The following is a 13,088-nucleotide window of genomic DNA, read 5'->3' as shown; positions in this document are numbered from 1 at the left end:
GCATATATGAACACAGTACTGTAGTAGTACAAATACACAACAGTACTGAAGTAGACTGCATATATGAACACAGTACTGTAGTAGTACAAATACACAACAGTACTGAAGTAGACTGCATATATGAACACAGTACTGTAGTAGTACAAATACACAACAGTACTGAAGTAGACTGCATATATGAACACAGTACTGTAGTAGTACAACTACACAACAGTACTGAAGTAGACTGCATATATGAACACAGTACTGTAGTAGTACAAATACACAACAGTACTGAAGTAGACTGCATATATGAACACAGTACTAAGGAAACAAGAGGAGGATGAGTAAAAAAACACAGAACAAGAGGAGGATGAGTAAAAAAACACAGAACAAGAGGAGGATGAGTAAAAAAACACAGAACAAGAGGAGGATGAGTAGCTGGAACAGTCTCCCTGATTGGCTCTGGTACACATGCTGACGTTTGATTGGTCAGTGACAGTATTTATGGGTAAAATGTTTGACTCCGTTCTCTGAAACTCTGCTCTGAGTCTGTTAACAGGTCACTTTGGTCCAGGCTGGATTTGAACCCACAACCTCTGAGCTCCAGACCTGGTCCTGAACCCACTGAGCCACAACAGGCCTTTCCTGGGAGTCACCTGTTCAGGTAAAGCTTCAGATGAACCAGTGTGGGCGTGGCCCTGTGACCTCTGACCTCCTGAGCTCCTCCTCCTCCTCCATCTGAACAGTGGAATGAGTCCTCCACACATCACCTCGGACTCCTTCTTCTTCTGTGGTGCCAGGCTTGGTCCCTGTCAGCTCTTCTTGGGTGGTTTTTCTGCAGTGTTGGACTGAGTGTGGGACACAGTCCCCACATGTTGTTCTGCTGTTGGTTTGGTCTGTTTGTGTCTGTGGACTGGACTCACTTCTGCTCTGTGTGTCCACCAGCGCTGAAGACGGTCCAGCGGTTACAGACGTGGACTTTACACCAGGAGACCAGGGTTCAAGTCCAGCTGAAGATGTCCTCAGGTCAGTGTCTATATGTGTGTGTGTGTGTGTCCAAACAAAAACTAAGTCAAAAACTCTAAAACAAAACTTAAAAAAAAAAAAAAAACTTGCGAAACAAACTTTGCGTTCGTCGAATTTCCGCATCAATTTCAACTTGCGAATTTCTGAATTTCCACTGAGGATCTAAGGAGCAGCAGGACTGGAACCAGGTCAGTGTCAGCCCTGTGGGGTTGGACTAGCTAGTTCAACGGGCTAACTGTTTTATGAATGTCAGTGTTTCGGTTTGACTGTCGTTCATTTACAGCCTGTTTATGGGAGGATGACGCAACAATGTACGAGGTCCTCCTAAAATGGACATTTGGGACAAATTTTAATCAAAAAGTTTGTGTTTCTAAACCAAGTTAGACGATGTCCAAGACATGAATAAACATTGTCAAAGATGATTCAGGTTGGTTCGGAGGTTTTTCCAGGTGGTCTCCAGTGTCCCCTAATGGGGACACTGTACTCACTGTAACTGTACTCAGGGGACCTGAGTGCGATGTTTCGTTGTTGTGTATTTTTTTAAATGCTGAAATGACAAACTTGAATCTGAATCTGAATCTGGTGGTTTCATCAGATGTATGTCGCCTGAAAATGGACATTTTGGAGATTTTTTTAAAAAATGGCTCAAAAGAATCTCAAATCATTTCTGAGACATGAATAAAGCTTCACTGAAGTGTTTCAGGTTGGTGTGAAGGTTTTTCCCAGGTGGTCTCCAGTGTCCCCTAAAGATGGTAAAGGCTCAAAACACCTTGAAACACCTCTGGAAACATGTAGATGAGTATCTGTAATGATCTAGAGCACTTTTTAGCAGGATCGAGGAGTTTTTAGAGGAAAAAAATCTGGATTTTATTTGTTGCCTAAATGGTGCAGCCCTAGGTGGTATAGTCCGACTGGAGTGTGTCATCAGAAAATGGACATTTTGGACAAAACAATGTTTCAAAGTGTCTGTTGACACAGTACTGAGGTATGAAATCTGTGTTTGTCTATGAGCACAGAGCCAATCAGCACCCTCATTCTATCATGTCTAGACCACCATGTACATCCTGAGAAGTACCAGGGTCATCATAGGACTAATGGGTCAGTTTAAACCCAGTGGATGTTTAGCTCAGTAGGGAATGGAATGGATTGGCCTGGAAGCTGGATGACTCTGGTTCAATTCCAGATCTGAGTGTTGGGTTGTTTTTGTTTTGTTTTTTTCTTTGGTGAATTTTCTGCTGAATAGACCAGCAGGAGGGGACGATGTGGCTGTGTGTTCTGTTCAGCTCATTAACATTCATTTACTTGTGTTTTGGTGGCAGGTTTTAGAATCAGTGGAGACAGAAGCTGCTGCAGGACATCAGGTTCATGTGGACAGGTTCATGTGGACAGGTTAGACAGACGACCACAGCGCAGGACGTAGAGCTGGTCAACTGAGAACTGAAGGGTTGGTGGTTCAAATCCAGCTCTCTCCTAGTTACGTGCTGTGTGCGTGTGCGTGCGTGTGCATGCGTGCGCGTGCATGCGTGTGCGTGCACGTGTGCGTGCATGTGCGTGTGTGCACATGTGTAAATAAAAACTAAAAAACCAACTCAAAACCTCTAAAACAAAACTTGCGAGAAAAAAAAACTGCGTTCGTCGAATTTCCGCATCAATTTCAACTTGCGAATTTCTGAATTTCCGCTGAGGATCCAAGGAGCACCAGGACTGGAACCAGGTCAGTGTCAACCCTGTGGGGTTGGACTAGCTACTGAACTAGCTAGTTCAACGGGCTAACTGTTTTATGAATGTCAGTGTTTCGGTTTGACTGTCGTTCATTTACAGCCTGTTTATGGGAGGATGATGCAACAATGTACGAGGTCCTCCTAAAATGGACATTTGGGACAAATTTTTGTTCAAAAGTTTGTGTTTCTAAACCAAGTTAGACGATGTCCAAGACATGAATAAACATTGTCGAAGATGATTCAGGTTGGTTCGGAGGTTTTTCCAGGTGGTCTCCAGTGGTCTAATGGTAGTTTCATCAGATGGATGTTGTCTGAAAACGGACATTTGGGAGATTTTTTTTTTAAATTACTAAAAAGAATCTCAAATCATTTCTGAGACATGAATAAAGCTTCACTGAAGTGTTTCAGGTTGGTGTGAAGTTTTTTCCAAGGTGGTCTCCAGTGTCCCCTAAAGGTGGTAAAGGCTAAAAACACCTTGAAACACCTCTGGAAACATGTAGATGGAAATCAAAAATTACGTAGAGCACTTTTTAATTACATTTAAACATGGTCTAAAATGACTCTTTTTGGAGCCTTACCATTTGAACACCAGGGGGCGCCAATGAATTTTGGGATAAAGCCTCAAAACACCTTGAAACACCTCTGGAAACATGTAGATGGGTGTCCAAAATGATCTAGAACAGTTTCTCAAGAGATTTGAACATGGTCCAAAGTTACCCTTTTTGGAGCACATACTATCATATCCGATATTCCGATTTATAAAACTGGTGATAAGCACATGGTGTCAAATTAAAGACCGGTGTCACTGTTACCACAATTTTCTAAAATTCTTGAGAAACTGTTTGTAAAGAGGTTAGATGACTACGTAGATAAATATAGGATATTAAATGATCATCAGTACGGATTTAGGAAAAACCGATCAACATCTTTAGCAGTAATGGAATTTGCAGAAAATATAGCAACAGCGGTGGATCAGAAACAACATACTGTTGGTGTTTTTATTGATTTAAGGAAAGCATTTGACACAATTGATCACTCAATATTACTCTGGAAATGTGAAATGTATGGTATAAGAGGTGTGACGCAAAACTGGTGAAAAAGTTATTTACAAAATAGGTCTCAGTTTGTATCAATTGGAAATACAAATTCGAAACTTAGGAAAGTAAAATCTGGGGTCCCACAAGGTTCAGTTCTGGGACCTAAATTATTTATACTTTATCTAAATGATATTTTTATGGCATCTAGTAAGTTAAAATTTAAAATATTTGCAGATGATACTAATTTGCTTTGTTCGGGAACAAATATGAAACAAATATTAGAAACTGTGGAAAAGGAATTGATCAAGTTAAAAAAATGGTTTGACGTAAATAAGTTATCACTTAATGAAGATAAAACAAAATTTGTGGTTTTTGGTGGTGCTAGGGGAAATGATGATATAAAACTGAAAATTAATGAAATTGAAATTGAAAGGGTGTATGAAACAAAATTTTTGGGAGTGATTATTGAACATAAACTCTGTTGGAAACCACAAATAGAATATATCAAACGTAAAATGTCCAAGGCTGTTGCGATCCTTTATATAACTCGAGACTTGTTAAACAAAAAATGTTTGCATATGTTGTACTGTTCACTTGTAATGCCATATATGTCAGACTGTGTGGAAATATGGAGCAATGTGGATGAAACTTAATTTAGACCCGATAATTAAACTCCAAAAAAAAGCTATTAGAGTCATAAACAAAGCTGGTTATCTCCAATCAAGTAATCCACTTTTTGTAGAATCTGGTTTACTAAAATTTTGTTATATTGTATATTTAAAAACAATGGAATTTATGTTTCGTGTTAAAAGTAAAAATCTTCCTGTTTGTATTCAGAAAACTTTTGCCTTACCATTTTAACACCAGGGGGCTCAGACAAATGTTTGAATAAAGGCTGAAAACACCTTGAAACACCTCTGGAAAAATGTAGATGGGTGTCCAAAATGACCTAGAAAAGATTTTCAAGAGATTGCAAAATGGTCCAAAATTACCCTTTTTGGGTCACATACTATATAGCCTTACCGTTTGAACACCAGGGGGTTCTGATGACTTTTGGTATAAAGGCTCAAAACACCTTGAAACACATCTGGTAACATGTAGATGGGTGTCCAAAATGATCTAGAAAAGTTTTTAAAGAGATATGAACATGGTCCAAAATTACCCTTTTTAGAGCACATACTATAGCCTTACCATTTGAACACAAGGGGGCTCAGACGAATGTTTGAATAAAGGCTCAAAACACCTTGAAACACCTCTGGAAATATGTAGATGGGTGTCCAAAATGACCTAGAACAGATTTTCAAGAGATTGCAACATGGTCCAAAATTAGCCTTTTTGGAGAACATACTATAGCCTTACCATTTGAACACCAGGGCGCTCAGACGAATGTTTGAAAAAAGGCTCAAAACACCTTGAAAAACCTCTGGAAACATGTCGATGGGTGTCCAAAATGACCTAGAACAGATTTTCAAGAGATTTGAACATGGTCCAAAATTACCCTTTTTGGAGCACATGCTATAGCCTTACCATTTGAACACCAGGGTGCTCCGATGAATGTTTGAATAAAGGCTCAAAACACCTTGAAACACCTCTGGAAACATGTACATGGGTGTCCAAAATGATCTAGAACAGTTTCTCTAGAGATTTGAACATGGTCCAAAATTACCCTTTTTGGAGCACATACGATAGCCTTACCATTTGAACACCAGGGGGCTCAGACGAATGTTTGAATAAAGGCTCAAAACACCTAGAAACACCTCTGGAAACATGTAGAATGGTGTCCAACATTCTCCAGAAAAGTTTTTGAAGAGATTTGAACATGGTAAAAAATTACCCTTTTTGGAGCACATACTATAGCCTTACCATTTGAACACCAGGAGGCTCTGATGAATTTTCGGATAAAGGCTCAAAACACCTTGAAACACCTCTGGAAACATGTAGATGGGTGTCCAAAATGACCTAGAACAGATTTTCAAGAGATTTGAACATGGTCCAAAATTACCCTTTTTGGAGCACATGCTATAGCCTTACCATTTGAACACCAGGGTGCTCCGATGAATGTTTGAATAAAGGCTCAAAACACCTTGAAACACCTCTGGAAACATGTACATGGGTGTCCAAAATGATCTAGGACAGTTTCTCTAGAGATTTGAACATGGTCCAAAATTACCCTTTTTGGAGCACATACGATAGCCTTACCATTTGAACACCAGGGGGCTCAGACGAATGTTTGAATAAAGGCTCAAAACACCTAGAAACACCTCTGGAAACATGTAGAATGGTGTCCAACATTCTCCAGAAAAGTTTTTGAAGAGATTTGAACATGGTCAAAAATTACGCTTTTTGGAGCACATACTATAGCCTTACCATTTGAACACCAGGAGGCTCTGATGAATTTTGGGATAAAGGCTCAAAACACCTTGAAACACCTCTGGAAACATGTAGATGGGTGTCCAAAATGATCTAGAACAATTTTTAAAGAGATATGAACATTGTCAAAAATTGCCCTTTTTGGAGCACATACTATTGCCTTACAATTTGACACTCCACGGGGCTCAGACGAATGTTTGAAAAAAGGCTCAAAACACCTTGAAACACCTCTGGAAACATGTAGATGGGTGTCCAAAATGATCTAGAAAAGTTTTTAAAGAGATATGAACATGGTCCAAAATTACCCTTTTTGGAGCACATACGATAGCCTTACCATTTGAACACCAGGGGGCTCAGACGAATGTTTGAATAAAGGCTCAAAACACCTAGAAACACCTCTGGAAACATGTAGAATGGTGTCCAACATTCTCCAGAAAAGTTTTTGAAGAGATTTGAACATGGTCAAAAATTACCCTTTTTGGAGCACATACTATAGCCTTACCATTTGAACACCAGGGGCTCCGATGAATGTTTGGATAAAGGCTCAAAACACCTTGAAACACCTCTGGAAACATATAAATGGGTGTCCAAAATGACCTAGAACAGATTTTAAAGAGATTGCAACATGGTCCAAAATTAGCCTTTTTAGAGCACATACTATAGCCTTACCATTTGAACACCAGGGTGCTCCGATGAATGTTTGAATAAAGGCTCAAAACACCTTGAAACACCTCTGGAAACATGTAGATGGGTGTCCAAAATGATCTAGAACAGCTTTTGAAGAGATATGAACATGGTCCAAAATTACCCTTTTTGGAGCACATACGATAGCCTTACCATTTGAACACCAGGGGGCTCAGACGAATGTTTGAATAAAGGCTCAAAACACCTAGAAACACCTCTGGAAACATGTAGAATGGTGTCCAACATTCTCCAGAAAAGTTTTTGAAGAGATTTGAACATGGTCAAAAATTACCCTTTTTGGAGCACATACTATAGCCTTACCATTTGAACACCAGGAGGCTCTGATGAATTTTGGGATAAAGGCTCAAAACACCTTGAAACACCTCTGGAAACATGTAGATGGGTGTCCAAAATGATCTAGAACAATTTTTAAAGAGATATGAAAATTGTCAAAAATTGCCCTTTTTGGAGCACATACTATTGCCTTACAATTTGACACTCCACGGGGCTCAGACGAATGTTTGAAAAAAGGCTCAAAACACCTTGAAACACCTCTGGAAACATGTAGATGGGTGTCCAAAATGATCTAGAAAAGTTTTTAAAGAGATATGAACATGGTCCAAAATTACCCATTTTGGAGCACATACTATAGCCTTACCATTTGAACACAGAGCGCTCAGACGAATGTTTGAAAAAAGGCTCAAAACACCTTGAAACACCTCTGGAAACATGTAGATGGGTGTCCAAAATGACCTAGAACAGATTTTAGAGAGATTGCAACATGGTCCAAAATTACCCTTTTTGGAGCACATACTATAGCCTTACCATTTGAACACCAGGGGGCTGCGATGAATTTTAGGATAAAGGCTCAAAACACCTTGAAACACCTCTGGAAACATGTAGATGGGTGTCCAACATTCTCCAGAACAGTTTTTGAAGAGATTTGAACATGGTCCAAAATTACCCTTTTTGAAGCACATACTATAGCCTTATCATTTGAACACCAGGGGGCTCTGATGAATTTTGGGATAAAGGCTCAAAACACCTTGAAACACCTCTGGAAATATGTAGATGGGTGTCCAAAATGATCTAGAAAAGTTTTAAAGAGATATGAACATGGTCCAAAATTACCCTTTTTGGAGCACATATAGCCTTACCATTTGAACACAAGGGGGCTCCGATGAATTTTGGGATAAAGGCTCAAAACACCTTGAAACACGTCTGGAAACATGTAGATTGGTGTCCAAAATGACCTAGAAAAGATTTTCAAGAGATTGCAACATGGTCCAAAATTACCCTTTTTGGAGCACATACTATTGCCTTACCATTTGAACACCAGGGGGCTCCGATGAATGTTTGGATAAAGGCTCAAAACACCTTGAAACACCTCTGGAAACATATAAATGGGTGTCCAAAATGACCTAGGACAGATTTTCAAGAGATTGCAACATGGTCCAAAATTAGCCTTTTTAGAGCACATACTATAGCCTTACCGTTTGAGCACCAGGGGGCTCCGATCAATTTTGGGATAAAGGCTCAAAACACCTTGAAACACCTCTGGAAACATGTAGATTGGTGTCCAAAATGACCTAGAACAGATTTTCAAGAGATTGCAACATGGTTAAAAATTACCCTTTTTGGAGCACATACTATAGCCTTACAATTTGAACACCAGGGGGCTCCGATGAATGTTTGGATAAAGGCTCAAAACACCTTGAAACACCTCTGGAAACATATAAATGGGTGTCCAAAATGATCTAGAAAAGTTTTTAAAGAGATATGAACATGGTCCAAAATTTCCCTTTTTGGAGCACATACTATAGCCTTATCATTTGAACACCAGGGGGCTCTGATGAATTTTGTGATAAAGGCTCAAAACACCTTGAAACACCTCTGGAAATATTTAGATGGGTGTCCAAAATGATCTAGAAAAGTTTTTAAAGAGATATGAACATGTTCCAAAATTACCCTTTTTGGAGCACATAATATAGCCTTACCATTTGAAAACCAGGGTGCTCAGACGACTGTTTGAAAAAAGGCTCAAAACACCTTGAAACACGTCTGGAAACATGTAGATTGGTGTCCAAAATGACCTAGAACAGATTTTCAAGAGATTGCAACATGGTCCAAAATTACCCTTTTTGGAGCACATACTATAGCCTTACCATTTGAACACCAGGGGGCTCCGATGAATGTTTGGATAAAGGCTCAAAACACCTTGAAACACCTCTGGAAACATATAAATGGGTGTCCAAAATGATCTAGAAAAGTTTTTAAAGAGATATGAACATGGTCCAAAATTTCCCTTTTTGGAGCACATACTATAGCCTTATCATTTGAACACCAGGGGGCTCTGATGAATTTTGTGATAAAGGCTAAAAACACCTTGAAACACCTCTGGAAATATTTAGATGGGTGTCCAAAATGATCAAGAAAAGTTTTTAAAGAGATATGAACATGTTCCAAAAGTACCCTTTTTGGAGCACATAATATAGCCTTACCATTTGAAAACCAGGGTGCTCAGACGACTGTTTGAAAAAAGGCTCAAAACACCTTGAAACACCTCTGGAAACATGTAGATTGGTGTCCAAAATGACCTAGAACAGATTTTCAAGAGATTGCAACATGGTCAAAAATTACCCTTTTTGGAGCACATACTATAGCCTTACCATTTGAATACCAGGGGGCTCCGATGAATTTTAAGATGAAGGCTCAAAACACCTTGAAACACCTCTGGAAACATGTAGATGGGTGTCCAAAATGACCTAGAAAAGATTTTCAAGAGATTGCAACATGGTCCAAAATTAGCCTTTTTGGAGCACATACTGTAACCTTACCGTTTGAACACCAGGGGGCTCCGATGAATTTTGGGATAAAGGCTCAAAACACCTTGAAACACCTCTGGAAATATTTAGATGGGTGTCCAAAATGATCTAGAAAAGTTTTTAAAGAGATATGAACATGGTCAAAAATTACCCTTTTTGGAGCACATACTATAGCCTTACCATTTGAACACCAGGGCGCTCAGACGAATGTTTGAAAAAAGGCTCAAAACACCTTGAAAATCGTCTGGAAACATAGAGATGGGTGTCCAAAATGATCTAGAACACTTTTTAAAGAGATATGAACATGGTCCAAAATTAGCCTTTTTGGAGCACATACTATAGCCTTACCATTTGAACACCAGGGGGCTCCGATGAATTTTGGTATAAAGGCTCAAAACACCTTGAAACATCTCTGGAAACATGTAGATGGGTGTCTAAATTGATCTAGAACAGACTGCAAAGAGATTTGAACATGGTCCAAAATTAGCCTTTTTAGAGCACATGCTATATATAGCCTTACCATTTGAACACCAGGAGGCTCCGATGAATGTTTGAATAAAGGCTCAAAACACCTTGAAACATCTCTGGAAATATGTAGATTGGTGTCCAAAATTATCTAGAAAAGTTTTTAAAGAGATATGAACATGGTCCAAAATTACCCTTTTTGGAGCACATACTATTGCCTTACCATTTGAACACCAGGGGGCTCCGATGAATTTTAAGATGAAGGCTCAAAACACCTTGAAAAACCTCTGGAAACATGTAGATGGGTGTCCAAAATGATCTAGAACAGATTCCCAAGACATTTCAACATGGTCCAAAATTTCCCTTTTTGGGGCACATACTATAGCCTTATCATTTGAACACCAGGGGGCTGTGATGAATTTTGTGATAAAGGCTCAAAACACCTTGAAACACCTCTGGAAATATTTAGATGGGTGTCCAAAATGATCTAGAAATTTTTTTAAAGAGATATGAACATGGTCCAAAATTACCCTTTTTGGAGCACATACTATAGCCTTACCATTTGAACACCAGGAGGCTCTAATGAATGTTTGAATAAAGGCTCAAAACACCTTGAAATACCTCTGAAAATATGTAGATGGGTGTCCAAAATGACCTAGAACAGATTTTCAAGAGATTTCAACATGGTCAAAATTTACCCTTTTTGGAGCACATACTATAGCCTTACCATTTGAACACCAGGGGGCTCTAATGAATGTTTGAATAAAGGCTCAAAACACCTTGAAACACCTCTGAAAATATGTAGATGGGTGTCCAAAATGATCTAGAACAGACTCCCAAGAGATTTCAACATGGTCAAAATTTACCCTTTTTGGAGCACATACTATAGCCTTACCATTTGAACACCAGGGGGCTCCGATGAATTTTGGGACCAAGGCTCAAAACACCTTGAAACACCTCTGGAAACATATAGATGGATGTCCAAAATGACCTAGAACAGATTTTCAAGAGATTGCAACATGGTCCAAATTAGCCTTTTTGGAGAACATACTATAGCCTTACCATTTGAACACCAGGGGGCTCCGATGAATTCTGGGATAAAGGCTCAAAACACTTTGAAACACCTCTGGAAACATATAGATGGGTGTCCAAAATGATCTAGAACAGTTTTTAAAGAGATATGAACATGGTCCAAAATTAGCCTTTTTAGAGCACATACTATAGCCTTACCATTTGAACACCAGGGGGCTCCGATGAATTTTGGGATAAAGGCTCAAAACACCTTGAAACATCTCTGGAAACATGTAGATGGGTGTCTAAATTGATCTAGAAATGATTCCAAAGAGATTAGAACATGGTCCAAAATTAGCCTTTTTAGAGCACATGCTATAGCCTTACCATTTGAACACCAGGAGGCTCCGATGAATGTTTGAATAAAGGCTCAAAACACCTTGAAACATCTCTGGAAATATGTAGATGGGTGTCCAAAATTATCTAGAAAAGTTTTTAAAGAGATATGAACATGGTCCAAAATTACCCTTTTTGGAGCACATACTATTGCCTTACCATTTGAACACCAGGGGGCTCCGATGAATTTTAAGATGAAGGCTCAAAACACCTTGAAACACCTCTGGAAATATTTAGATGGGTGTCCAAAATGATCTAGAAAAGTTTTTAAAGAGATATGAACATGGTCCAAAATTAGCCATTTTGGAGCACATACTATAGCCTTACCATTTGAACACCAGGAGGCTCTGATGAATGTTTGAATAAAGGCTCAAAACACCTTGAAACACGTCTGGAAACATGTAGATGGGTGTCCAACATTCTCCAGAACAGTTTTTGAAGAGATTTGAACATGGTCCAAAATTACCCTTTTTGGAGCACATACTATAGCCTTATCATTTGAACACCAGGGGGCTCTGATGAATTTTGGGATAAAGGCTCAAAACACCTTGAAACACCTCTGGAAATAATTAGATGGGTGTCCAAAATGACCTAGAAAAGTTTTTAAAGAGATATGAACATGGTCCAAAATTACCCTTTTTGGAGCACATACTATAGCCTTATCATTTGAACACCAGGGGGCTCTGATGAATTTTGGGACAAAGGCTCAAAACACCTTGAAAAACCTCTGGAAATATGTAGATGGGTGTCCAAAATGATCTAGAAAAGTTTTTAAAGAGATATGAACATGGTCCAAAATTACCCTTTTTGGAGCACATACTATAGCCTTACCATTTGAACACGAGGGGGCTCTAATGAATGTTTGAATAAAGGCTCAAAACACCTTGAAACACCTCTGAAAATATGTAGATGGGTGTCCAAAATGATCTAGAACAGACTCCCAAGAGATTTCAACATGGTCAAAATTTACCCTTTTTGGAGCACTATAGCCTTACCATTTGAACACCAGGAGGCTCTGATGAATGTTTGAATAAAGGCTCAAAACACCTTGAAACACCTCTGGAAATATGTAGATGGGTGTCCAAAATGATCTAGAACAGATTCCCAAGAGATTTCAACATGGTCATAAATTACCCTTTTTGGAGCACATACCATTTGAACACCAGGGCGCTCAGACGAATGTTTGAAAAAAGGCTCAAAACACCTTGAAACACGTCTGGAAAAATGTAGATGGGTGTCTAAATTGATCTAGAACAGATTCCAAAGAGATTTGAACATGGTCCAAAATTAGCCTTTTTAGAGCACATGCTATAGCCTTACCATTTGAACACCAGGAGGCTCCGATGAATGTCTGAATAAAGGCTCAAAACACCTTGAAAAATCTCTGGAAATATGTAGATGGGTGTCCAAAATTATCTAGAAAAGTTTTAAAGAGATATGAACATGGTCCAAAATTACCCTTTTTGGAGCACATACTATTGCCTTACCATTTGAACACCAGGGGGCTGCGATGACTTTTAGGATAAAGGCTCAAAACACCTTGAAACACCTCTGGAAACATGTAGATGGGT

The sequence above is a fragment of the Sphaeramia orbicularis genome, chromosome 19, assembly GCF_902148855.1.
Source record: "Sphaeramia orbicularis chromosome 19, fSphaOr1.1, whole genome shotgun sequence".
In the NCBI taxonomy this organism is placed as follows: Eukaryota; Metazoa; Chordata; class Actinopteri; order Kurtiformes; family Apogonidae; genus Sphaeramia; species Sphaeramia orbicularis.
This window is presented reverse-complemented; position numbering follows the sequence as displayed.